At 33.8% G+C, this 25,621-nt stretch overlaps 1 pseudogene; it reads left to right on the top strand.

Annotated features, from left to right (window-relative positions):
* Positions 1 to 22,408: 22,408 nt before the first annotated feature.
* On the top strand, positions 22,409 to 23,375 carry LOC115304690 (annotated as a pseudogene).
* Positions 23,376 to 25,621: the final 2,246 nt, after the last annotated feature.

Below are 25,621 nucleotides of genomic sequence, written 5' to 3'. Positions count from 1 at the left end.
AAACCTTCTGGAACTGATCAATGAATTCAGTAAAGTCGCAGGGTACAAAATCAATGTACAGAAATCAGTTGCATTCCTATACATCAAAAATGAAGCAGCCGAAAGAGAAATTAAGAAACTGATCCCATTCACGATTGCACGAAAAGCCCATTTCTTATTTCAATTGTTCATTTTTGTGCTATCCCGTTGTATGAGTTCTTTATATAGTTTGAATACTAACCCCATATCAAATGTTTTCTCCATTCAGTATGATTTTTTTTTCATTTGGTTGATGGTTTCTTTTGTGGGCAGAAGGTTTTCAATTTTATATAGTCCCACTTGTTTCTTTCCACTTTTGTTCCCTTTGCTTTTGGTGCCAGACTTGAAAAATGATCACTAAGACCAATGTCAAGAAATTAACCATCTGTGTTTTCTTCTAGGAGTTTTCTGGATTTAGGTCCTCCTTTTAAGTCTTTAATCAATTTTGAGTTAATTTTTGTGTATGGTTTGAGCTAGTGCTACAGTTGTATTCTTTCACATGTAGCTGTCGTTTTCCAAGTACCATTTATTGATAAAATTATTCTTTTCCCACTGTATACTTTTGGCTTTTTTTGTCATAAATTGTCTGCATATGTTTAGGTTTATTTCTGAGTTCTCTGTTGTGTTTCATTGATCTGTGTGTCTGTTTTTATGCTTCTGCCATATTGTTTTGATTACGTTAGATTTGTAATACAGTTTAAAATTACGGGGCTTGAAGCTTTCAGCTTTATTCTTCTTAAGAGATAAAGGGTTTTTTTATTATTTCGTGAAAAATGCCTTAGGAATTTTTCACAAGGATTAGATTGAATTTGTAGATTGCTTTGGGTAGTATCGACATTTTAACAATATTAATTGTTTCCATTGGTGAACACCCATCTTTGTGTCATCTTCAATTTCTTTCATCTATATTTCATAGTTTTCAGTGTACAGGTTTTTTACCTTGTTTAAATTTATCCCTAATTTTTTAATTGAAATTATAAAAGAGACTGTGTTCTTAATTTTTCTGACAGTTCATTATTAGAAATGTTTGGAGGGAGCCTGGGTAGCTCAGTCAGTTGAGAATCTGACTCTTGATTTCGGCTCAGGTCATGATCTCACAATTGTGAGATCAAGCCCAGCATCAGGCACCATGTGGACCCTGGTTAAGATTCTCTTTTGAGGTGCCCAGGTGGCTTCGTTGGTTAAGAGTCCAGTTTTGGCTCAGGTCATGATCTCATGGTTTGTAAAGTCGAGCCCTGTGTAGGGCTCTGTGCTGACAGCTCAGACCCTGGAGCCTATTTCAGGTTCTGTGTCTCCTGGTCTAGGTGTCCCTCCCCCTACTCAAGCTCGCGCTCCCTTGCTCCCTCCCAAAAATGAATAAATGTTAAAATGTTTTTTAAAAAAGATTCTCTCTCTCCCTCTCTCTCTGCTCTCCCCCCACTTATGCTTGCTCTCTCTACATAGGAAAAAAACAAATTTTTGTATACTCACTTTGTGTCCTGAAACTTTCCTAAATTTGTAGATTAGCTATAACAGTTTAAGTGAAGTCTTTAGTGTTTTCTATATATCAGATTATACTATCTGAAAATTGTAACAATCTTCTTCCTTTCCTTTATTGTCTTTTATTTCTTTTTCTTACCTAATTGTTGTGGCTAAGGCTTAGAATACTTTGTTGAATAAAAATGACAGAAGTGGGCATTTTTGTCATGTTGCTTAGAGGAAAGCTTTTAGCTTTTCACCACTGAATGTGACGTTAGTTGTAGGCTTGTCATATATGACCATTGTTATATTGAGGTTCATTCCCTCTGTATTTACGTTGCTGAAGAGTTTTTACCATTAATACATGCTGAATTTTGTCCTATGCTTTCTCTGCAACTACTGAGATGATCATATGATTTTTATGTTTCATTTTGTTAATGTTATGTGTCACGTTGATTGATATGAGGATGCTGAATCATCACCCTTGCATCCCTGGCATAAATCTGCTTGCTCGTGGTGTATGATCTTTTTATATATTCAATTTGAAAATGTTGAATCATCCTTGCATCCTTGGCATAAATCTGCTTGATCATGGTGCATGAACTTTGTAATCTATTGTTGAATTTACTTTGCTAATATTTCATAGAGAATTTTTGTATCTATGTTCACCAGGATATTGGCCTGTAATTGTTTTTGTTTGGTTTGGTTTTGGTTTTCTTTTTCTCTTGTGGCATCCTTGTCTGATTTTAGAATTAGGGTATACTGGCCTCATTAAATTACTTTGCAAATGTTCCCTTCTTTATTTTTTTAGAAGGGTTTGAGAATGATTGGTATTAATTCTCCTTTGAAGGTTTAGTAGAATTCACCAGTGAAGTTGTCTGCTCATGGACTTTTGTTTATTGGAAAGTATTTGATTACTGATTCAATCTACTTACTATTAATTCATCTGTTCATATTGTGACTTTTTTAATGATGCAATCTTGGTGGGTTGCATGTTTCTAGGAATTTATTTATTTCTTCTAGGTTGTTCAGTTTGTGGCATGTATTTATTTGTACTAGTTCCATAATCCTTTGTATTTCTGTGGTACCACTTCCTCTTTCATCTGATTTTTGTTTCTTTGGGCGCAAGCTCACTTTAGTCTCTTTCATGAACCTAGCTGAAGGTTTGTCAACCTTTCCTTTTCAAAAACCAGTTCTTAGTTTTACTTACCTTGGTTTGTTTGTGTTCTTTTAGTCTCTATTTCATTAATTTCTACTTGGATCTTTGTTATTTCTTTCCTTCTCCTAACTTTGAGTTTGATTTGTTTTAGTTCCTTGAGGTATAAATGTAGATGATTGACATTTTTTTTGTTTATTGAGATAGGCATTTATCACTATGAACTTCCCTCTTAGAACTGTTTTTGCTGCATCTCATAAATTTTGGAATGTTGAATTTCTATCTTCATTTGTCTAAAAGTATTTGTTTTTGTTTCTCTTGATTCCTTCATTTACCCACAGATGTTCAGAAACATGTTGTTTATGTCCACATATTTGGGAATTTTTTAGTTTTCTTCTTATATAACTTTGTGGTGAGCAAGATGCTTCATATAATTTCAATCTTAAATTTAAGACTTTATTGTGGCATAACCCATGATCTATCCTCGAGAATGGTCCATGTGCAATTGAGAAGGTATATTCTTTTGGTTTTGGATGGAATGTTCTATAGATAATCTGTTAAATCCACCTGGTCCACTGTGTAATTTAAAGCCTATGTTTTCTTATACTCTGTTTGGATGATCTGTTCTTTTATATAAGTAGGTTTATTGATCCTTCTAAGCTACATTTTTAAATTTGCCAATTAGTTCTTAAACTCATTCTTACTTTAATTAACAATCAAAGTACATGTATATAACTGGCTACCAGGAAGAATACAAAATAAAATAATTTTGGTAAGAAAGCTAAAAGAAAAATTGTGTCGCTAGTTAATGGGAATTATGCATTGATTTCCTTTATCACCTGTATTTGCATAAAGCCTTTATATTTTATAACTAATATTTTACTTTGTAAGAGCCAATGTATGACAGCCCCACAAAAAGCTAAAAAATAAAAACCTTTTATCTGGAGTGCAGTACAAAATGCATAACCATATAGAAGATTTACCATTTATTAAAATACACAAATTGAAATGCAGCTGTGTATATATGGCTTAAGTTTAGTAAATTATTCTGTTCATAACAAAAAATACAAAATATCAACTCTAATCCAGTTAAGTAAAATAATGCAATATGGATACATTAATTTATTTAATTTGGGACTTTAAATTTTATTTCCTGATAATCCTCATTGATTTCTAGTTTTTTCATATCATTTTTCTTTATTTATTCTCTTAAATTATTTGTTCAGATATCTGACTCTCCAGCAAAAGCCTCAACTGATTTTCCAATTTAGCCACTATATTGTATTTTACCTAGTACAGGAGAATGTTGTTTAGTATAATAAACAATTATGTAAATAATGGTACAGATGTAAAGTATTATGTAAATATTAAGTTTCTTTGAAAGAATATTTACTAACATAGCAAATATTTTTAAACAACCTAAAAAGACCAAAGCAAGATTTAAAATTATCGAATCATAAATATAATCCCCATTTTATATAGGAATATATACCTATGTAAGTGCTAAAGATTAATACACCAAAATCATATTCTATATGCCAAGGCTTGAGAGCTAGAAAGTGACATTAGAGATAATATTGCTTTTCTTCTTTAGATAGCTTTCTCCAAAATTTCTATAGTGAATATGTAGTATTTTTACAATTAATATGCATCAGATCATGTTTTAAAATATATTTTGAATATTTTTCAACTAATAGAATTTAATGTAAACTTTTTAAAACCACTACCCTAACTTTATTCATATCCAATCTAATCTTCCCAGAGACAATCATATACCTTTCATTACTCTACCAGGAATGGAAAAGTTTAGCTAAGATCTTTGTTTACTATTACAAGTTAAGGAAAATTAATTACTCCATTTAAAATTACATATATTGAACAGGGAAAACTAAAGTAAAAAATTCTAGTCTGATAACATCAGAGTATTTCAGTATGAAGATAACATCAATAAAATTTTATTCATTGAAGAGCTTCTGGTCCAGCTTTACACCAAAAAAAGGTGTTGTTTTTTTTTAACAGAGTTGATAGAGCACAGGATAGAATTATATTTTGATTTTACCTTTTAAACTTTAGTATGAGCTTTAAATCAGTGTTCAGAACTTTTTCAATTTTTATATATTCTTTCCTTTCTGAAAGTAATAAATGTTGAAAGTTTTGTAAAATATAAGTACTGCTTGATACGTTGATAAAACACAGCTACAAAGAGCATATCCCACAGACAAGACCCAATTGAGCATGGGCTTTAAATGTAATCTTAGTTGACATTTATCTAAGATTGTCTTCTACTTTGTCATTACACTATTACAGGTGCACGTTTGGCCCATAAATCAGAGGTTCTCTAATTCTGTCTGAAAAATCAAGATTGGTTTATTTAAATTTATCTGGAATCCCAAGGCCATTAAAGGATGGATTAATAAATAGAGATGTATGGCTCTCTGCATGGTAGCCGACATTGCACTGTGGTCTATAAATGCTCTGTACTTGCTCCCGCCTTTTAACTTACCAAAGTTCTCTATTTCAGAATAGAAGGTATAAAATAAAAAGTCTTAACTTTATTGAAAAGACTCAACTTATCCTGTTTTACTCCTAGAAAATTTCTCTCAAACAGCCCTGGGGTAACTTTCTAAGAGATTGCTATTTTTAAAATAAAATCTTCCATACAAGGATTCTACCCAGGAGGTTTAGAGATGGTTTTATCTCTGTTTTATATATGAAGACTCTGAATAATTAGGTAAATTTTCTAGTTCACTGTATGGATCACTGCCAGATTCCTGTCTCCAAATTTACCACTCTAATAGTACTTTCTTATTCATGTATTGGATATGAGGACAAGGACGGATATTCATATATATTAAATTACTGCCATGCTTTATTAAATTTATATCTCTAAGTGTTTGATTCTCCAAACAAAAAGTGGGGCCCTTTCAAAATCATCTGAAACAAACCAAGAATGACAAAATTCTAACTTTATCTTTAAAAAAACATAAAAAATCTGAGATTAACTATTTTTGTTATATATTGTTATGCTTACTATATTCTTATTTGAAATTTTGATCCAAATTTAAAATCTCTCATAACACAAAATTTAATATAAAGAGTAATTATAGTTGCTTTGCACATCATTTAGTGCTTTAGTAAAACAAACTTTATTAACTTCCGAGTCTCCAGGAAATATTTTTTTAAACCTCTAATTGTACTTTTAAACATTCGGTGCATAATTTTCTCTTTTGAAGGAAAATACCATTTAAACTTACTTGCCAAGATTACCAACAAAAGCAAATATTTTAGCAAAATAACTATTTTTAATCTAACATTATCTAAAGAATAAAAATTCCAGAACTAACAAGGATAATCTCTATTACAAATTTCTTTTATTAAAATCTTAATAAATAATAAAGGTGAGTAAACATTTCAGAATTATGCCAGTAACAAAAGTCATTCTACAGAGACTTCATGTCTGTGCTTTTATTTTATTTTATTTTAAATAGTTTATTGTCAAATTTGCTTCCATACAACACCCAGTGCTCTTCCCCACAAGTGCCCTCCTCCATCACCACCACCTCTTTTCTCCCTCCCCCTTCAACCCTCGGTTCATTTTCAGCATTCAATAGTCTCTCAGGTTTTGCGTCCCTCTCTCTCCCCAACTCTTTCCCTCTTCCCCTCCCCCTGGTTCTCCATTAGGTTTCTCCTGTTCTCCTGTTAGACCTGTGTTTTTGAAGCACCATTTTACTGCCTACATTTGGATCCCCTCCAATGTGAGGTGATAAATTGAACACACCCACAAATGGAGAAGAATACACGGAGCTTCTGGGCTTCTGTTTTGAACTAGTGTGTGCTTCTTGTGTCAAGGATGGGTGGGAAGGAAGGAGAAGAAATAAAATTTTGGGTTCAAGTCATGGCAATGCTGCAGGAACATCAAGTAGAAAAAGGAACATGGTCTTGCTTCTCCCTGTCTTTGTCCTGGGACAACAGTGCCCGCCTGACACTGGTCTGAGATTTGCTAGGACTACAGTCTGAAGCCCTATCCATTTAAGAATTTGATTAAAACAAATAAAAAATAATTAATTTGGCAATAAATCATTTGACAATTAAACCTCTCCTCTTCTGGACTGGAGGAGACCCTCTGTTCAGTGCTTGACTAGACTGACCTCTCCTTTTCTAATTTGACTGGACTGACAGGTTATAATCCAAAGAGGATCATCTTCTAATGTTTTATCTGGGGAGAAGATAACACTAACGCTTTTTCCGACTCTAGGTAGTAAAGAGTGAACTGACCCTGGTTTTCTGGACTCCAGATCTTGATCCTGGGACTCATTTTCTCTTTATTCCTTCAGCTCTTTAGAGCTGTCATGACCTTTCCACTTCGTCTGACAATTAGTTGATACATTAAGGGCGTTAAGGGCATACTGGGTAATATAAAATAGAAATTCAACCTCTCCCAGCACACCATCTGCTAAACGAATTGTCCTTCCACTCAAAAGGTATTCTTGAACGAATAGATGAAATCATCCAAACTCATTTGTGCCTATCCGCAAAAAATCTGTTATTCCTGGTCCAGAAAAATATTAAAAGGCTTATCAACAACAGTAAAAAGAATCCATCATTCACAAAAAATTAGTGTGAGGAAAAAGATAAAGTAAAAAATCAGAATTTTTTACCTGAAGAAATACTCCAAACCATGAAGCAGAGGACAACTGGTATAAAACATCAAAAAAAAAAAAAGTAACAGAAATAAATTCTGAAAGGAATAAAATATTTTTAAAAAGAGGCACAGGAGATCCAACATACATACAATTAGAGTTGAAAGACCTAAAAATAAAACAATGATAAAACTAAATATCTTAAGTTTTCTGAAATAAAAGCAGACCTGATCTCTCCACAAAAAGGATCCCTCTTTGTACCTAGAGAAATTAACCAGGTGAGGTCAAATCCAAAATACATCAAAGTAAAATTATTAGAAAAAGCTGTGCTTCCAGACCAAAAAGTCACTTCTGAAAGAAATTGGTATAAATCAAACTTGTTTTGAGAAATGTCTGTTGAAAACTTTTCCTAATGTTTAAACTAGGCTAGTTCTCTTATTTTTATGAGTTTAGAAAATCTATTAAAAATGTTATGACCCACATGTTTTCAAATATTTTCTCCCAGTTTATAGCTTGCATTTTCAGATATAGTTGTTAAACTTTGAAATGTGGCACCTCTGACTAGGGAAATGAAATTTAAAAATTTTAAATCTAGTTAATTTAAATACAAATATACACAAGAAGATAGAAGAGTGCCTAATCAGCACCTAAAAATAGATTCAATACCAGTAATCATTTGAGAAGTGCAAAATAAACTATGAGCTACCACTGTGGATACACTAGAATAGTTAAAATAGAAGAAGCAGGCAATATCAAGTGTCTCTGCAAATGTAGAACTGGAAATATAATATATTGCTGGTATAAATTTCACATTAGAGTATACCTTGGCAGTTTCATATCAAGGTAAATACACCCTTACCAGATGATCCAGCAGTCTTACTCCTAGGTACATACCGAGAGAAATGAAAACTTATATCCACTCAAAAACTTGTAAATGAGTGTTCATAATGTCCATAAGCTGAAATAACTCAAATATCCATCAATTGGTGAATGGATAAATACATTGTGGCAAGTCTGTACAAAAGAAGCGAACTGATTATTCACAACAATAAAGATGAATGTTAAAAACATATACTAAGTAAAAGAAGCCTGAAACAAAAAAATCATATAACCCCAACTGTATAAAATTTCATAAGAGGCTGATTTAATACTAATTGTTAGGGTGGGAATGGATATGTGGACGGCATTTACCATAAAAGGATATGATATAACGGGGTGATGGAAATATTCTGTATCTTGACTATGGTTACAGTTATTTGAGGACATACATTTGTCTCAAGACTTGCCATGAAATTCACTTAACAATGATGAATTTTATTCTATGTAAAGTATACCTCAAGCTGATTATGCTATTCCTAGAAATGAATGATTATAAAAGTAGTACTTTAAAAAAAAACCTACAGGATTCAGCAAAACTGCTGCTTTGCAGAAATTTCATAGCTTAAATATTTATATTGGGAAGGTAGGAAGCACCAAATGAAATGAGTTCAACATCCAAAATTTTTTAATTGCTATAAAATACACCCAAAATAAACAAAAGATAACAAAAGAGAAATTTAAATTGTAGCATGTATAAAAACAAACATAATAAAGAGGGCATAACAACAGCTAAGAACAAAAAACATAAGCAAACTTGGCAAGATCGGTTAGGTTTTCAGAAGTGAGTTCACTGGGGCATTATTTAACTTATTAAAATTAATGACCAAACAAAAGTGTGCTAAGTACTGGCAATGATGAGTATGCTCAATGAACCAGAGATTATTTTTCATCTTATTCTGTGCATCTAAAGTATAATGGAGAAAAACACTGTTTTGGAAAGCTTTGATGCTTTTCTTTATAAACTCAAATAAAAATAACCAAATGGGTTGATTCTTAAACAATGTTGAGTCTAAGGGTGCCAACCCCTTGCATAATTGAAAATCTAGGTGTAACTTTTGAATCCCCCAAAACTTGACCACTAATAGTCTATTGTTGACCAGAAGACTTACTGATAACATAAAGTCAGTTAACACATATTTTGTACATTATATGTGTTTATACTGAACTCTTATAATAAAGTAAGAGAAACATGTTAAGAAAATTATCAGAAGCTATATTTACAGTACTATACTGTATTTATTTTTTAAACATTTGTTTATTTTTGAGAGAGAAAAAACATGAGCAGGTGAGGGACAGAGAAAGTGGGAGACACACAGTCCAAAGCAGGTTCCAGGCTCTGAATTGTCAGCACAGAGACCAATTCAGGGCTTAAACCCACAAACTGGGAATCATGACATGAGCCGAAGTTGGACACTTAACGACTGAGCCATCCAAGTGATCCTATACTGTATTTATTTTTAAAAAGTCTCTGTAAGTGACCCAGGTAGTTCAAACCCGGGCTGTTCCAGGCTCAGCTGCATTACTTTTTATTTATGTATGTGAATCAAGATATTACATGTTTGAATTTTCTTTTTTAAACTTTCCAAACTTTCATGAGAATATATTTTTAAGGAAAGAGCAAGATTAATAACCATATTAATTTTTAACAATTTCATTAACTTTTTAAAATAGGACAAACAGGATACGTGTTTGCATGTGATTACAAATAAGTACTATAAAATATTTCTGCTTAGGGAAGTGCACTGTAGCATGCATATATATATATACACATATACACACACCTGTATATTCACACACATATATATGCATATATATACACACACATAATGTATTATATTTTACATGCTTTATCATACCATAATATGTTGCATATACAAGTACATAAATATTTTTGCACCTTCGCTGTTTATTATAGTAGTAGGAAACATTTCTTTAAAACTTGCTGAAATAAGTACTCCTCTCAACCACTGCAGAAAAATGTGGCATATAGGGAATTTGTACAGTTTATGAAGGAAAACTATTTATGAAGAAAAACCATTGGAGAATATCAGTATTAGCCCATTTGCTTTTTCAATGCATGTGATAATAAAAACAGAATCATAATCTTATTGCATGCCTTGTATTTTTGAGAAATATAATTTAAGCATTGACAGTTTTATAAGAGTTTGCAAGAGTCAACTTTAAAAAAGTTTATAGTCCTACACTGGCACTTATATATAAATATGGCTTTAAAACTTCCTAGTTATCATTTAATCATTAAATAGTAGATGTATCTGAATAGAACTCTATCCATATCTCCCTACTTGAAATTATATTTCTATCCTTTTTATATGAAAATCAGTTTATTCTATAGCCTCTCTGTGCAAAAAGCACCTGCATGAATTTCCATTGAAATAGTTATTTTGTGTGCTTAAATATTGAGATTCTAAGAAGCCAGTACGAATCCCAAATGAGCTGTAGTGCAATGCTGTGGATACAAATCTATGCACAAAAATCTTACTAACTAGAACTCAAGAGAAGTTTAGTTCTTGTTCACTTATCTCTTCAAGGGTTGAGTCCTGACCTTCAGGCAGTTTTTCAGTTAAGTAGTAATTAGGGAACCAAGGATTCATTTATCTAAGGTCCTACTGTAATGTAGATTTTCATTATTATTTGCACACAGGAATTAGAGGGGGAAACAGTGTGAGGATTTGGCCCACACAATTTTTAAGCATTGTCCCAAATAAAGCACATAGTCCTTACACTTTATCCCCTTGGCTACAACTCCATGATATGTTCACAAATAACTGCAAGGAAGGTGGGGAGCATGTAGCCAATTTGCATTTTCAAGAGGAAAAGCAAATAGATTGCCTTAAGAAATTAATTCGATGCTGTATTTTAACACCTAAATGATGAAAAGTGAAAAAACTAAGTTCCAGGAATGGAAAATGTACATAGCATGATGTCATGACAAGAAGATGAATAAAGAATGATTATACCTGGGTGCTATGCTATCTCCACCTTTAACAACTGAGTAAATAGGCAAATCATTTTGTAAAATTCTATTTTGAGTTTTGTGACTGGATTATCTCTAAGATTAGCTCCAGCTCTAAAATACTATAATTATACTTTTGACAGTTTCTGAGCAGTTGAGTGAGACTTAAATGTACAAAGTTCCAGCAAACTGAAAAAAGGTGAAAAATAATTTCTGAAATGAATACTAAGGTTCATATCACTAATTTTTATTTTCAGATAATTATTTTCTGATAATTTTATCAGAATTAAGCTATTCTTTTTCCAGGAAGTAAGGGGGGAGTCAGTGAGTAGTTATATACTAACTGATTTCATCACAATTTTTCAAAAATTACTTTTTCTATACCATTGTGTGCTGATACCATCATTTCTGGCATATTCTGGGTACTGAATAAACATATGCTAAGTGGATGCAAGACTAAGTGGATAAAATAAATTAAAATGAAATTTAACTCTGACAGCTTGAATTTGTTGTCAAAAATATCCCTTATAAACTATCTCCATGGTTAATGAAAAGAATGTACAAATAGAGTATACACAAGAAAAAGATTCCTTTAGAACTTAATACTTAAACACAGTTCTCTCTGACTTTCTTCAGTGCATGTTATAAACAGAATTTATATTGGTCTAATAACTAAATGTACCCTAGCAAAAATCTTAAAAGTGTAATTCCACAACTGGGAGTGGTAAATGTATAGACACAATGTAGTTCACACGAAAAAGACTGCATTTTCCATAACCTATTACTTATAAGAATTGATATTTATGAAAGAATTTCCTAGGGGAAAGAGCTAGAGAAGAAATGTATATGTAAATGTGGAGAGGATTTAGATACTGAAACTGGCAGAAAGCTTCCAACGTTATGGGATAGACACATTTGGTTCTTTCATATTCTTTTTTTTTTTAATGTTTATACATTTTTGAGAGAAGAGAAGGAGAAACAGTTTGAGCAGGGGAAAGGCAGAGAGAGAGAGAGAGAGAGAGAGAGAGAGAGGGAGGGAGGGAGAGAGGGAGAGAGGGAGGGAGACACAGAATCTGAAGCAAGCTCCAGGCTCTGAGCTGCCAGCACAGAGACTGATGTAGGCTCAAACCTATGACCCGTGAAACCATGACCTGAGCCAAAGTTGGATGCCCAACCGACTGAGCCAGCCAGGCACCCCAAGTCCTTCTTCCTATTCTTGACTATAATTGTCATCCATCCCCCTACCAAATTAGAGGAGAGTTTCCCTTTCTCCAGTGCTTATAGGAGAGAACATATTACTTCCACTCAGGGAAATGTAAGCAAATTCCCTCCACATTTATATAATCCTTACATTTGTACATTTCTTCAACAAATATTTTTGATTACATACATTTTCTTATAGTTTTCTTTTTAAAGATACAATTGGCATATGACATATTAATTTAATGTATGTGGGTTAATGACTGAATGTTTGTAAATATTATGAAATGACACCATGATTAGTCTCGTTCACATCCACTATCATACATGGTTATAGATTTTTTTCTTGTGATGAAAGCTTTTATGATCTACTCTCAGTGACCTTCAAATGTAAAACAGGGTCATGAACTATAGTCACTATGCTATATGTTATATCCTCATGAGTTATTTATTTTACAGCTGGAGATTTGTAGTTTTTGATCCCCTTCACCCATTTTGCCCAACTCTCCACCACCCCCACCTCTGGCAACTACTAGTCTGTTCTCTGTGCTCATACACTCAGATTTGTTTGTGTTTGTTTTCTGTAATCCACAGAAATGAGGTGATATGGTATTTTTGCTTTCTGAGTTATTTCACTTAGCATAAAGCCCTCAAGTTCCATCTCTGTGGTCACAGATGGTAAGATTTCATTTCTTTTCATGGCTGAATAATATTCCTCTGTGTGTGTGTGTGTGTGTGTCATATTTCTTTATCCATTCATTCATGGATACTTAGGTACTTAGGTTGTTTCTATGTCTTGGCTACTGTAAATAATGTTGCAATGAACATGGGGTACAGACACCTTTTTGTGTGCATGCTTTTATTTGGATAAATACCCAGAAGTGGAACTGCTGAATAATACAATAATTCTATTTTAACTGTTTTGAGGAACCTCTACATTGTTTTCCTTAGCGGCTGAACAAATTCAAACTCCTACCAAAACTGCGCACATCCTCATCGTCACTTGTTATTTTTTGTTATTTTGATAAGCCATTCTAACAGGCGTGACAGGATATGTCATTGTGGTTTTAATTTGCATTTCCCTAATGATTATTAATACTGAGCATCATTTCATGTACCTGTTGGCCATCCATATATGATTTTTGGAAAAATATCTATTTAGATCTTTTAATTTTTTAATTGATGGTTTTGTTTTGTTCTGTTTGCTATTGAGTTGCATGAGTTCCTTATACTTTTTGGATGTTAACCTGTTATCAGATACATAGTGTGCAAATATTTTCTCCCCTTTGGAAGGTTGCCTTTTATTTTGGTGATGTTTGCTGTGTAGAAGCTGTTTGCTATTGAGTTGCATGAGTTCCTTATACTTTTTGGATATTAACCTCTTATCAGATACATGGTGTGCAAATATTTTCTCCCCTTTGGAAGGTTGCCTTTTATTTCAGTGATGTTTGCTGTGCAGAATACAATTAATTGATTGTATATGCATGGGATTATTTTTGGGCTCCTTATTTCCTTCCATTTGTGTGTCTAATTTTATGCCAATGCCATACTGTTTTGATTACTTTAGATCTGTAATACAGCTTAAAATCAGGGAGCATGATGCCTCTAGCTTTGTTCTTCTTTTTAAAGATTGCTTTGGTTATTTAGAGGTTTTTTTGGGTCCATCTTCACCGACTATTTATCAAACATTTTCTGTGGGCAAAGCACAGCTCTAGTTCGGAGGACATACTAGTGAGATAAAGAAACATACCTGCTCTTGTGCAAAATATAATCTCCCACAATAAATCCCACATTATAATATTAGATTGAGTAAAAGTAGCAAATAATTTGTCATTCATCAATTATAATAAAGCAGAACATTAGAAAACTAAAATAAAAAGATTAATGTGAAGTGTTAAAATAAGTGAGGTAATGGAGAATTAAACCCTTTTCTTCTGCCTTTCAGTATCCAGAATTGTGTAGAATTTCTAGGTAAAATATTACAGATCTAAAAATAAAAAGAACCTTACTTGGAAGATAGGTATTGTGAATTCTATGCATTCATTTATTCATTCTGAAAATACTGAGTTTTTACTATGTGCCACGCAAAGATTAATGTAATATCCTCTAAGTAAGAAATATAACTGCAGTACAGTGTAACAGTTATAAAAAGAGAAGTATAATGTGATAAGCTGGAAAGGCCACTTAATACAACCAAGCATATGTTCTAATTTAAGAAAATTTGGACACATAAAAAAATTCCAAGAAGGATCACCATGTCAAATAGATATGGTACAGAAAAGAGGTTATATTTGAACTTGAGATTCAAATCTGACAGCTCACTATGGCCTTGGACACATGACATTAACTCTCTGAGCCTCAATTTCCTCATACATATCAAAGAATTATGCCTACTGCTAAGAGTTGTTGCAAGGATTTAAACTGTAGGCCAAGGATCTGATGCATAGTAGATCTTCTGTAAATGGTCAGCTGTGTTAGGATTATATGTGGAGTCTTATAAACTCAAGTAAGAGTAGTCAAGAATGTTCCAGATTAAAAAGAAAAGTACAAACAGCAAGGCTATAATAATAGAATGACTTTTTATTGAGCTTCCAGGGAACGCTTGAGAAAGAGGTAGGAGATGGGATGAATAGAGAAAAGATTAGTAGAGAAAGACTCCAGAGAGGTAAAACGTACGAAGGACTTGTATGATATGATACAGAATCAGATTTTTTTGTTATAGAAATTTACTCTGGTGGCAACTTGAGTGTGAATTGGAGATGGAGCAATATGGCAGTTAGATTATATGCACAACACAGGAGCACCTGGGTGGCTCAGTCAGCTCAGCGTCCAACTCTTGATTTCAGCTCAGGTCATGATCTCTTTGTTCATGAGATCGGGCTCTGCTTTAGGCTCTGTGCTGAGAGAGCAGAGCCTGCTTGGGATTCTCTCTTCCACATCTCAGCCTCTCCCCTGCTTGCATTCACTCTCTCTCTCTCCCTTCAAAATAAACATTTTTAAAACATAAAAGGTCACACAGAAAACATTTGGAGACATGTATCCATCCATTCCACCTATGTTCCAGCCACAACAATAGGTGATAATAATGCACAAATGAAGAAATATCTACCCTTAAAGCCAGGAGAGAAATTATGATGATTGACATAGTGGAAGCAAAGGGAATGAAGTGTGAATAATAAATTTGGGAGGACATTGGAGGTATAATTGAAAGACATATATAACCCCATGGATGTGAGATAGAAGGGACAGATATGAGGGCCAGTATGACTCTCAACTTTCTGATTGAATCATCTGGATAGGCTAAAGGCAGGCTAGCACTAGACTAGACTCTAGTCTCTAGAGAAAAGATTTCTTGGGTTCAAATCCTGCCTTCATCATTTTGTAACTGAAAACACGGGTGAGTAACTTCTCCACTTACTAGGGATACGCCTGCAGTAGAAAAGGGGAGATTTGAAGCTCAGGAAAGTGGACAAATTTTTCTAGAGTAAAACTTGTTATAATAAATTAAAAAGTTTAAGACAAAAATAGAAACAAGGTATGTGAGGAGATTTGGCTGCTATCTTGCCCAACACAGGATCCACTAACCACATGCGGTTAATAGAGTTTAACTTAAATTTTAAAAATTTAGCTCTTTGGTCACATGGCTTGTACTTTAAGTGCTCATAATTACCTGTATCTAGTGGCTACCATATTAGACAACAAGTATACAAAATCCTTTTATCATGACAGAAAGATCAATCAGGGAAATTACAACAAGATCAGAACATTTTAAAGAGAGATTGGAGAAAAAGGAATATTCCTGGACTTTTTAGAGTGAGTTTAGTGTGCAGACATATTTTTGTTCTATGTGAATGCTTACCAAATCCCCTCTCCAGTAAAGATAAACTTAATCAAAGACACCATATCATTCAGTCTAATTCTAGCCACCTGGCAGTTTGTCCAATGGGTCACTAAACAAAGTGGTTATTTGCTAGCAAAGAACAATATTCATCAGCTCAAAATCATGGTCTTTGACTAAGTCATTGTGATATTGCTAAACCACACATAAGAACCCAGTTTTTCAGAACAAACTACTACCTCCAACTCAATAACATACCACAAAGTGTGCAGCCAACTTAGATACCTGATATTAAGTGTATGGCATTGTACACCTTCTATAGTGGAAGGCACATGGAAGACAAATATATTATAGATCTAGATGTGTTTTCTCTACTCATCATCTTATACCAGCATAAACACTAATAGACTTGCTAAGCCCTTATTTATTCTTCCAGTATGATGATGTCATTACTTTAAGGAAACTGTGTTATGGAAAAAGTGAAATTCAGAATTATGATTCATAGACCATATCAGTTAATTGATAATTACAAAGCAGCCAGAATTATACAATGATGAAATTTCCATTAAAAAATTCTCCAGCAGAGGGATTCAAATCATTTTTAGGTTTGGATTCTCTTTTAAACCTATAGGATGTGTGAAATGGTATGTACGCATGTGGTCTTTCTCACATAGCCAGAACTCAGGTGTTAGGTCTCCTCTCAGGGAGTTTGCCAATGGTGTCTGCCCCTAGGAAAATAAATGCTCCATTTGTTTTGTGCAACTGAAACATTATCTCTACCAATTAAAAGCCACTACTGCTACTTGGCCAGTTGAGGTTCTGCATGTCACTTGGCAAGCTATCCAAAATGGAAGGTGGCAGATTTGCAATGGCAATGGATCTGTTTTAAGGAAAACTGGGTTACAATTACCCCGACAACAAGAATTTCAGGCCTCTATGTGCTTTTCTATATATCTTCTCTTTCATACTTATTACATTTAACATTATATAAAATTTACTTGAATGAATGCATGAATGGAAGCAGAGACCCCCTAATATCACCTGTTCAGTGATACTAAGTAATGGAAGACTATTATAATCCATTACAAATAGGATGACTATAAGGCTCAGATCTCACAAAAATATTCTGCATCATCCTTACAAGTTGAAACAAAACAAACATAGGCAAGGTACTGGCTAAAGGCAAAAGTAATCATGAATTGGTAATAGGGTTAAAAAGTCATAAATATCAACTATGGCCCCAAGGAAGAAGAGGACTATGCCTGCAAAAAGAGAGGATATTGTCTGCACTTTCATTTTCCCTTTTATCCCTTTTTTCCACTAGCATTTGTACACGATTTTTATTGAGATAGGAAATAATAGACTTAAGGAAATAAAAGGTATCGCCTAGAAGTTTTGGACTTAGATACCTAGACTCTTGGAGCTGTCTGTGGTAACTAAAGAGATTTTGGATTATTTACTTTTCTGGAGTGAACTGGATAAGTTTGCAATTTTAAGGCTGGTTTTGTTATGGGGAAGTATTATTTTTAGGCATATAGGTAGAAGGATATATGTGGAAATCAAGTAGCCAAGGAAGTAATTTTGTTAACATTTCATGATTTAAGCTACCATAAACACTGAACCCTCCTTTCACTGGCAAAAGAGTAAACAACATATATTTCTTCCACTTCTCACTATGGAAACAGAGAATTGACACCTAGTGGAAGGAAAGGTATATGAAAGTACCTAAAGTTCAGTCTCTACTGTTATATCTGAAATAAATAAAGACAATAAGATGGTTGTTAAAGTTAGCTCTGACTGTGACCATACATAGAATTATCCTATTTATTTCATTTAGTAAGTACACATATATAGGTTTAAGTATGTGCCAAGTCCACTTCTGTGTTTTATAAATATTAACTCATTTAGGAACTTTTAGTAATCATCGGTGCTCTTTGATGAATATTGTGGACTCTGTAAGATGGCACTCCCTGATGTCTTCTGGTAACCAAATAACCAGTTTTGGCTGGTGAGTTGTAAGTCGAAATGATATGTGTCACTTTCAGGCCTGTCAACTAGTTGCCAATGTGATACCCTCCAGCCTTCTTTTAATGGCCATTGATAATGCTCCAGAGATCATCTCCTACATGGAGCTGTAACCTAGCCAACCCACAATGAGCATGTTTCATGAACATAAAATAAATTCTTTGTTTTTAAGCTAGTGAGATTTGGAGGAGTTATTATCAGAGTATAGCTTTCCCTAACCTCATACCAACCCCTATGAGGTATAGATATGGTTGATTCCCATTTAGAGAAAACTGAGCCACTTAAAGAAGCTCACACAGCAGGAAGCAGAGCACCCAGAACTCACACTCAGTTAAGCTAGCTTCAGAGTCTATATACTCTTCACTGATAGGCTATGCTGCCTCTATAGACTGTCCTTTATAAAGGATAATTTCTGTTCTTTCTGACTTTTGTATTTTTGGATTTGCTTTGTTCCCATATGTCTTCCAGGATTCTCTATTAACTATCCATCATTAGTGTAGGCCTTCCAATAAGTTTAACTTTTCTCTCTTAAAATAGCCAGAGTTGCTCTGGTGCTTATAAGCAAGAACCCTGAAAGAAATGTGTGTGTATCTGTGTGTATGTTATTGATGTTGTTGTTGTTTTAATCTTAAAAGCACATACACATACACATGATTAAAAGTAAAACAAATTGATTTAAAATAACGTTGATAGACTATCTCAAAGTTTCCAACAAATTGAGACATAAGTCTTAGAGAATTTTAACTATTAGAAAACTACAATATAGTAATACTCTGTTCTCATTGTAATGTTAACCTCAAATAAATCTGAACTCACAGTATACTCTTTCCAATCCTTAGAAATGGTTTCTATAATGGTATGACTAAGGAAATATATTCTGAAAGTCCCACAGAGCTCTTTTTCTACTCACTATTGATTTTAAAGTGTTTTCAAAACTTCTGGCTAAACATTTGGAACTCTATTTTAAAGGTAACAAAAGAAGCTCTGAAAAACCAAGACTGGATTTAACATGTAATAAAACTGCCAATTGCTTTTCAATTTGGTAGCTGAAAAAATATTTAGACAGTAAATTGAAAGTTTTTATACCTATCATTGAAAAGTGGTGTTTATCTCCAGAAGGTCTAAGGTAGAAATATGTCATCATGCAGGAGCCTAAGAAAATGTTTATTTACTGGCTCATGCTCAATACTTATCTCCTAGAGGTGAGACAACACAGGTTGCCAATTTTGTCTCTCATTGTTTCCATAATTGCCAGACTCCTTAAGTCAGATTTAAAAAATCTGAAGATAATCAAAGCCAAGAAACAATTTCACCTATTATGCTTGAAAGCTACAGAGAAAGTTTTATATTATTTGTATCTATTGAGCCTTTCCTAGAGAATATAGGTCTAAATGTTACCATACAAAACCAACAATCATTTTTAGTTTTTAGGGTTCCTAAGATGATAAGACTAATAGAACACAAAGAACATAATTTTCATTTAAGCCAAATAAAGACAAAAGCTATGCTTATAAAGATCTTTTTTCCTTTTTTTTTTATAAAAGAGTTGGATATAGCTATGAGTGTTATGTTTATTTCAATTTGCTATTATGTTATTTTTTACAATTATTCCAATTGCAATGGTTTCTCCTTTCTATGTGAATAGAGAATATTAATGCATTTTAGATCATTGTTACTAAGTAAGGTTTACCAGAGGTCAATGCATTTGTTGCAGAAAACTACATTTTCACTTAGGAAGAATGTTTGCACTTAGGAAGAGTGGAGGGATGAATTAACATATGCAAATCCTAAGGCTTTTTTTATTTTTGGTACATCTTGCTGCATGACCCTTTTGTCTTAATCTACTTAAAATGAGCTTTGTCCATTTGTTTAAGGTCTAATAAGATTGCTAAGCAAGGACCTTTGCCTAGCAAGTAGTGTTGGGGATAAAAATGAGGGATGCAGTGAATAAATTTTTGTCATTAACACTGCCTAGTCATGGTATAAATTATCATAAGCTTTCTTCAGTGATGGAGCAGAATGTTCTGGAATTTGCCTGCTGAGATAAAACTATAGGCTACAGATGACCTTGGTTTCCCTAGCATGAGCAGGTCTGGCAGCTGGATGCCCAAGACCACTGAGAATTTGAGAGTATCAACTATTAGAAAGGGGACTAGATGCAGTCATGAAACAGTATGGTCTAGATAATACTCTTGGAAAATAGGTGGTCATGGCCTGACTCAGAAAGCAGAGTCTCTTCAAGTCTGGGGATCCCAAAACAATGAATTGACAGTGTCTATTTAGAATCCAGTACCAAACACCCAACATAGGAACTTCAATGAATTTAATGTTTGTGTAGTATATTTCTCCAATAATGAATGTGAAAAAACTGGGTTTTTATGTTTGTGCTGGAAATTTTAGCATTATTAATCTCAGCATCCATCTAAGTACTTACTATGTGATTATAACATGGACAAGAATGTAACAATGAAAAGAATAAAGATTGGTGTCAAATTAAGGTTATCTTTGAAGTCTGTCAATTATATGTTTTCTTAGTCCTTTAAATGAGGAAAGAATAGTCCTTATAATTATATTATTTATTTACCTGAAAGGAACAGGAAGAGCTAAACATATGGTTTAGAAGCACAATTAGATGGTTCCTTGCAGTGAGCTCAGTAATCCATGATAATTTGATACAAACTGACATTTGGCTAAAACTGTGACAAGGAAAAAAGCCAATTTTCTTTGGGAAATAAGTGAATAATCTCCTAGAATCCTGAAGCTGGAAAAAAAAGGAAATACAGGCTAAAATTTAGATATGTGGCTTAATAAAAGCTCATAGGTATTATAGTACTTTCCTTCCTCCAGATTTTCAGCAAGCCTATAATTTACAGTAGCCCCTTAGACCCCTTTCTTTTTGCCTTATGCACTTATTTATTTTTCTTGAAAATTTCCCCAGTGACTGCAGACATTTTCCTTAACAGGTGATTTTTCAATGAAATGTCATTTTGGCTTTGTGAGTATCCTTAGTGGCATGTACCAAATGACTCATTTCATTTGTGACCAGAGCCAAATTCAAATTTAATTTTCCAGAGGGGACAAGTTAATGTATAACCTATTGTGCCACCTGGCATCCTAAATTAAATCTCCTGAACTGTTTTTACTGAAAACAGAATCAGGTATATGTTTTGTAAAGGCATTTTCAACTGTCAGCTGTGACTTCAGTCACTTTTATAGTTATATTATTAATCTATTTGTTATAATTAATAAATAACAAATACCCAGGATTGGTAATTTTGAAAATGACATATGGGTCATTTAGTTCTATGGAGCTGTAAATGGCATATACTCTGAACATTACAGAAATATTAAAACCTCTCACCTGTATTACCATTCTCAATCCTATACTAGCTATTGTGCCTGCCTCATGAATGCTATCACAGAGTGAGGTGTTCATTTAAGATTCAGACTCAAACCAGTTTAATTCCAAAACTCATGTTCTTTCTACCACATAATGGTAGAGTTATAAGTGTTTTGTTGAATCTTATGAAAAGGGAGAACATTACGAAGTCTAATATAGAAAAAAGAGTTTTCGGACCACTTTCAAAATGGCATCTAGACAAAAAGCCCTAATAACATTATGTATTAAAAAAACAACCCTGGGCTGTGTATGTACAGAATTCTGAATTATCAAGACCACTTGCTGTCCAGAGTAGCCTGTCAGGTCACTAAAACACCATAATTATAATATGTGTCCTATAAGTCATCAATTTACATTCTAGCAGCAATTTGCTCATTCATGTCCAAGTATTAAAGATTGCTTTATATGTTTGGCTAAACCCAAAGGAATCCTTTTAAATAGAAACAAAACATTTTACATGGCTTTGGATTTTTTTTAATAAATAAGATTAAAATCATGAATTAAAAAGTTTCTCCTTTATTCTTATTTCAGAAGCAATTACTGCCATTCTTATTCTTGATCAGAGGTTAAGACTACAACCCTGAATCAGATTCAAATCACCATTTCTTAGTTGGACAAATTTGGGAAGTAGTATGATCTCTCTGGGCATCTATGGTAGGAATGACAATGATGATAAAAACAACTGTAACATTGACCTTATTTAGTAATTATGAGAGTTAAACAATTTTATTTATGTAGAGAAGTTCAGGCTCTCTGCTCCTCCCTATTTGACAGACAGCTGCATCTTCTGGTACAGTGTCAGCCATATCCCCAAGCCATGATGGTGAAGGTCAGAGTAAATGGAACCAGCTAGATTGGGCATCTGATCACCAGGGCTGCTTTTCATTCTGGCAAAATGGATATTGTCACTATCAGTGACCTCTTCATTGACCTGAACTACATGATCAACAGGTTCCAATATGATTCTACTCACAGCAAATTCAATAGCACAATCAAGGCTGAGAATGGGAAATTTGTCATCAATGGAAACCCTATCTCTATCTTCAAGGAGTGCTATCCCACAAACATCAAATGGCATGATGTTGGTGTTCAGTATGTTGTAGAGGGCACTGGAGTCTTCACAACATGGAAAAGGCTGAGTCTTACTTGAAGTGTGGAGCCAAAAGAGTCATCCTCTCTGCCCCTTCTTCTGATGCCAGCCAATCATGAGAAGTATGGCCACTTCCTCAAGATTGTCAGCAATGCCTTCTGTACCACAGCTGCTTGGCCCCTCTGGTCTAGGTCTTCAGTGACAAACTTGTCATTGTGGAGGGGCTCATGACTACAGTACAGGCCATCCTTGCCACCCAGGAAACTAGAAAGCTGCGGCATGATGGTCAAGGGGCTGCTCAGAACATAATCCCTGATTCTACTAGCACTGTGAAGGCTGTAGGCAAGGTCATTCCTGAGCTGAATAGGAAGCTCATTGGAATGGCCTTCCGTGTCCCCATCCCCAGTGTATCAGTTGTAAATCTGACTTGCAGCCAGGAGAAAACTGCCAAATATGATGACATCAAGAAAGTAGTGAAGTGGGCATCAGAGGGCCCCCTCAAGAGTATACTGGGCTACACAGAGAACCAGTTTGTCTCCTGTAACTTTAACAGGGACACTCATTCTTCCACCTTTGATGCTGGCACTAGGATTGCTCCAATGACCACTTTGTCAAACTTATTTCCTGGTATGACAATGAATTTGGCTATAACAACCAAGTGGTGGACGTTCTAGTCCACATAGGCTCTAAGGAGTAATAGACCTCTGACCACCAGTCCCAGGAAAAGAAAGACCCTTTGCTGGTGTGGAATCTTCACTCTAACTTATTCCCTAACATACTGAGAATCTCATGACCTCTACACAGATCTCCTGAAAAAGGGGAGGAGCTTGGAGAACCCTATTTTGTCATGTACCATCAGTAAAGTATATTGTGCCAATAAAAATAAAAACAAAAACAAGCTAAAACAATGTTTACATGTAGAGAGTACTCCAAAAACATCATGTACTATCATTACTTGTTGAAGTCTTCATACTTATAGTGCCTTAGCATGATAGCTTATTTATCTCTAATACTCAATTCTCAATCACTACCATATTTTCTCTCCTTTTCTTCCTTTTGCCTCATCTGACCATAGTTGATAAATAATGATTGCAAAATATGTAGAAATAAAACCCATGATATCTCCATCTAAGCACACACACTATAAATACTTTGGAGCATTTTTACTCAGTCCCTCCTGTAAATAGGTATACATATTTACACTGTAATTATGTTACATATACAATTCTAGGTCTTGCTTTATTCACATTATAATAAAAAAATCTCTTCACAACAAAAGTGTTTTGTTATAAAAATATACTAGGTGTTAAAGTTCTAAGTTAAGAATTTATACTGTTATTATTCAACACTTGACATTGTGAATCATTTAGTTTCCTTTTATCTCTCTTTTTTTTAATCATGATAGCTAATGCTATGATTCATTCATTCACCAAGTTAAAATCTTTCCTGGCTCGACAAGACAGCAGAGATAAAAAGTGGCAAAAGCCCTACCTTTATGGAGCTAATGTTCTAGTAGACAGATAACCCCTGTATATATATAAAGGAATGGCATGTGCTATAAAGAACAATAAGAGATGGGTATAAATGGTAATGGGTAGGCTCTCTTTTGGAAAAGATGAATTTGGAAAGCCTCTCTGAGGAAAAAGATATTTGAACAAACATTTGAAGAAAATAATTAAGTTATAACAATTTTAATGCATAAAACTTATTACAAATCTTTCTGAATATTTGTATTTCTATATGTGGATGCAAATCAATAAATGCAAGAAATATATATAATTTATTGTCATATCTGAAAGTTACTCCCCAACAGCTTTTAGCATAAAAATCAATAATATTATACCTTATTAACAATAGTAATAGAAACAAACTCAATTCACTGGTTAACATATGAAAAGTTGAAACTACAGCTCAGAGAGTAGCATGAGTATTCAGGCCAATTTCCTTATCTTGTAGGTTAGAGTTCATAGATCTGAAAACTGACTTTGGTTTTTAGCATAAAAATCAATAATATTATACCTTATTAACAATAGTAATAGAAACAAACTCAATTCACTGGTTAACATATGAAAAGTTGAAACTACAGCCCAGAGAGTAGCATGAGTATTCAGGCCAATTTCCTTATCTTGTAGGTTAGAGTTCATAGATCTGAAAACTGACTTTGGTTTCCTATTCACCAGGAAAATCCTCATCTGCATATAAAAGAAAATGTGACCAATATCCATGAATATGATCTGAACAGGTTCATCTCTTTGGATTCCAGTTATTGGCAACAACTTTATACTTAGAAAACAACCCAGAATCTCCTTTGGAATCCCACTAGGGAGAAACCTGTTATATTCAGCAATATGTAACCTGCAAAGGCTTTCTGACAGTCAGGGTGCATAATGGAAACTGCCTTTGCTTAGAAGTTTACATAATCACTTACAGTCAGCCTTCCTAGAGAAGTTCCAACATTCAACACTATAGCCCTTTGATCATAATGCAATAGGACAAATGTCAGGAAATACATTCCCATAAAGTAAAATAAATCTTGTTCTTTAACCCAGAAATGACTATAAACATTACCTTCATGGAAATTTCTCTTATGCATATTTCAGCTTCTGCAAAGGGAACAATGAATGACAATTAGGTAGTGGTGTTTTTAATTGAGGACAAGATAAACCTTACTTATCAGATTCTCACATAGTACAAGCTGATCATTTTGGTCTGTATGCTACAGGAAAGACATGACACATTGACCTCAAAGCATTCGAGAATTGTTTAATTTTCTTTGACTAAAAGAAAAAAATGAGAAGGATTTTGGTAAAGTCTTGAGAAAAAATTATACAATATTTACATATCCTTTTGTAGTATGCTTATATATTTAGAAATAGCATTTTTCCTTTAGTTTTCTTTTTGTAATATAACTCTGTAGATACATAGATGGGAAGATGCAGAGCT

The sequence above is a fragment of the Suricata suricatta genome, chromosome 10 (genome assembly GCF_006229205.1).
Source record: "Suricata suricatta isolate VVHF042 chromosome 10, meerkat_22Aug2017_6uvM2_HiC, whole genome shotgun sequence".
NCBI classification, from domain to species: domain Eukaryota; kingdom Metazoa; phylum Chordata; class Mammalia; order Carnivora; family Herpestidae; genus Suricata; species Suricata suricatta.
This window is presented reverse-complemented; position numbering and strand designations above follow the sequence as displayed.